Source organism: Charadrius vociferus, unplaced genomic scaffold (assembly GCF_000708025.1).
Source record: "Charadrius vociferus isolate BGI_N301 unplaced genomic scaffold, ASM70802v2 scaffold493, whole genome shotgun sequence".
In the NCBI taxonomy this organism is placed as follows: Eukaryota; Metazoa; Chordata; class Aves; order Charadriiformes; family Charadriidae; genus Charadrius; species Charadrius vociferus.
In genome coordinates, this window is record NW_009647581.1 from 249,047 (window position 1) to 253,268 (window position 4,222).

The following is a 4,222-nucleotide window of genomic DNA, read 5'->3' on the forward strand; positions in this document are numbered from 1 at the left end:
TGCTGAACAATTCAGAAGGAATTCAGCTGGAATACTAAACCTTGCTGTTCGGGACCTCACATGGAGACACAAGGGGAGGAAACACCTTCTATTATACTTCTTCCAGCACCTTCAAAAAATTAAGCTATGTCTGACTGCTAAAAGAAGTCTCTTGCTGAGCTGAGGAATGAAACTGGCCAAGATAAATGCTACGATATGCATCCTCTTAATTAGGGATACATACATCAAAAAAGAACACTGCCTGAGGTCTCCTGTGTTTTCCTGCCACACTGAAGCTTGCAAAAGCTGTCCGTCTACCCAGAGGGCTTTTGGAGAGGGCTTATCCTCGGGTGCTCAAGGGCACGTGAGGATGTCAGCAAGCAGTTTTGGGAATTTTCTTGCAGGAATATTTTGCTTTGCAATGCCAGTTTTGCATCACTTGATTTCTGATTTTGAAATGACATCTAATTATATTTAACACCCAGGCCAGGAGAAGATTCAAAACAATGCCTAGGGAGAGTGCAAGGAAAGAAGCCAGAATCTGAGCTGTGTCTGAACACCAGGAGACAGTGGTGAATGAGATCCACCCCAGCTTAGCAGAGCTGTTGGATAGGAGAGAGCCTGCCTGTCCCCTTCAGACCAGGTGGGTGATGGAAACATCCGTACTGACTTCCAGACACTCTGCTCAAAGACATAAAAGGGAACACTCCCAGATAAGCCCAGTCTGTAACAGCTCGAAATACTGCTGTCTATCTTCAACCAGCTTTAGATAAGACTTTTATCAAGAGGTCAAAGGCAAGTGGGATTTTCTATAGCATTTTTAACCCTGCTCCTTGGATAAGACAAGACAAGAAAAATTATCTGCCTTCTCATAGCAAACTCCTTAAAAGCAATGGGATGATACAGCAAATGTGACTCTCAGGCTTCTTTGGAGGAGATCCTTGGATCTCTTCTAAGAAATTCTGAAGCAGCATTACCAACTGCAAGTCTTAATATCCCCATATGGCTGCTGAGCTGCAGTGATGCTCCCTGCCCTGCCAGGTCCCTGCACGGCTGCTGGTTCCTGCGGTGTGCTGAGGCTGTGCTGCAGTAGAAGCATAGCTCCAGGTGCACATCACCAGCTATTCTGGAGAGTTTTGGCACATCCTCAGAGCTGATGTAAGGAGCCGTAGTTTTTTCAGAGCTCTTCAGACATTTGCTTTGTGGTTGGACCTGGGAAATCACTTAGTGTCCTTGCCAAAGTACTCATCGCCTCAGAGCAGCCACAGCAAAGAGTGAGGGAGCTCACTTGTAATCGTACGTGGGACACAGAGGTTAAAGGTTTCATGAAGGAAATCATATGCATGCACAATGCCGGTATACATCTGGTCCTTCATCTGCGTTGCTCAGTGTTTGCAGGTGCTACTGACAGGCACTTTGTCTATTAAATTGCTATTTCTGGATGAAGGCAGAACACTTTTGTTATGGGAAACCATCTGTCTCTGGGGCTACAGGCAGGCAGATTTCAAACTCACAGGCATGCAGCCCCCAAAACAAACTGCTTGGCCCTGACCAAGTCTTTGTGGGTCAGTGCAGGGAACCAGCCACCAAATAACCCCTGTTTCAATATCATGTGTAAAATTGTGAATGGCACGTGCCTGTTGTATTGTTTTATGAGTGTCCTTGCTGACAATAGTGCACGGTCCCTGGCTCTGCCTTACTGTGGTCTAAGCAAGATATCATGTGTCCCATCCTTCTTTGGAGCCCCCAGAGCGCAGCTCTGCTTTTTCAGGGCCTGGGGTCCCTGAGTGCAATCTGGCTGTCCCCAGGGAATTCACTCTGACTGCTGTGCAGAGCATGGTAAAGGGCTGCTCATTTTCTGTAAAATCCATGTGGATGCACAGACTGACTAACTCCCTGTCTCTTTCATTTCAGGGTGAAACCTGTCCTCCAGGGAGATTTCTCTGTGGTTTCCAGTCCATGACTCGGCTTCTCTCAGCAGTTGCAGTGTGAGAGCTTCCATGGTAAGTTCCCCCCCATCCAAAACATGCAACAATACCCTCTGACCTGAGAGGGAAAGGGTCCCTGCTCCCCCCCAGCCCCTCTGACCTCCTCTCCTGCCTCCCTGCAGGGACACTGACTGCTCACAGAGGCCTCTTTGGAGACAAAAGACTTTGGGACAACAATGCCCCAGAGGGAGCTGGCACAAGGGAGGGTGTGGGCAAGAACCGCAGCTCTGGTGGTCCCACCCAGAGGAATTGTTCAGGATTCACAGCGGTGTCCCCGGGGCATACAGCATCACAGCAAAGGCACGGCTGCACGCTGCACCCCAAAGGCGAGTCTCTCCCCCAGATTAACTACCTTTCTGCCTCATAATTAATACAATGTTTCGATCATATATTTGAAGACTTCCTGCTATTTTTTTTTTAGTGGGATGCAGCAGTTATGAGAGTGCTTCTCTAATAACATTCATCTGCTTAATTTATATCTTATATGCAATGAAGCTATTTAAAAGTAGAGACACTTTATATTCTTCTTTACAAGCCTTTCCAAATGGTCAGGGGCCACTTAACATTGACCTCTGCCAGGCTTTGCGAGGGCTTGAGGCCAGATGCTTAAAGAGAATCACCTGTCTGTGTTTTGAATTGCTTTTGATCTTTTATTTCGTCCTATAAATTCCCAGTAAAGTTCACTGGTAGCAAACATCTGGCACAGACACAATATCCAGCTTTTCCTGCAGAGAGAAGGAATGAATCCATACTGAAAACCCAGATTTGGTGTCGTCCTGTAGAGCTGGCCCTAAAATAACTCCCTTGGTGAGGGCGTATGTCATCTACATTCAGTGTCACTCCTCAAGAGATGCTGCAGTTTCTTTCATTTGTTGATTATCACACATACCCACCTGGGTGGGCACACGTAAGGGACTCCTTTTCCTGCCAGTCCATGCCGTGAGCAATCCCAATCACTGGCTGGGCTCTTAGGCAAGAATGAAAAGTAACAATTATCATATTGCTGCTTTAGGTTATCTTACACAAAGCATAGGTTTGAGGGGGGACTATACAGGTAAAAGTGATGGCAGCAACCATTGCTGGGAGCCCAGCACTTCCTACAGATTTCCCCGAATTTCACATGGCGGATTTAGGTGAGGGAAGCTGAATCAGGGCCATGGTTTTACTGTGCTCATATTCACAACAAAACAACTCTGGATTTACTCTTTTTTTGCTGATTTCCTAAAACTAAGTGGAAGTCTGACTGGTAAGCCTCCAAGGCAGAGCCTTCACAAGGCAGCCGGGAGTAGCAGGGAGGAGCATTAGCTTGGTTTTTTGTCACTGTGATCAGCGGAGTTGTTCTCCTGATATATCTGACCCATAAGAAGCCCTGGCAAGTGCCTGTTCACCCTTTGCTGATCCCAGCACGCACCTGCAGGTCTCCCCCAGGCCACATAAACCCCGTTCCCTAGTGGCATGTCAGGCAGGTCCCCCCGGGTTGGCCACCAGCAGTGGGGTGTGCAGGCGATGTGGGGAGGCAGAGCAGCTGTAACCTTGCCTTCCCACCGCATCAGGTAGTATCAACAATCTGTAACCTGCTTGACCCTCAGAAAACCATTGCCTTTTGCTTTGGCAACAGGACCTATACCGAACTGGCAAGGAAACAGCAGGCCTGTAAGCGCCACGGATAAGGAATTGCAGCAACCCTTGGCATGAAGGTACTGTGATTATATCAAGCTAAAATGAGTCACCTCATGCTGCTGGAGTTGCGTGCTCTGAGGAAACTCTCTCTTTGACATAATCTTTCCTTAAAAGTCATATCTTTCCTCTGGGAAAGGGGAAGTCTTGGCTTAGGCTGACCTACCTCGCTTGTTTTTGGCTGGAGAAAGACATTTTTCCTTGGCTGCACAAACACCCCGTGACTTTCACTCAGAACCTCCCTGAGAACATTTTTAAAAAACATTATTTAATTCATTTTAATCAGGCAGCACGAATCCTGGTTCCAAAAGTGATTTTATTCTCCTAGCCTGATAAAATGCCCGTCCTTTTATTCAAATACATCTTCCTCACTGTAACAAATGATGCTGAAGGTTTCACAGGTCCTGGGGAGATGCTCAAGTCTCAGCCACGTTCTTCTATCATCTGACAGCAGTTTATGTTATTGCAGAATCTGCCTTATTGAAATTATTTGTGGAATGGAAATTTGCACAGGTTCATGCACAGAAGATGACGCTTTGCTTAGTGATGATGTATGAAGTGATTTCATTGCAGATCCT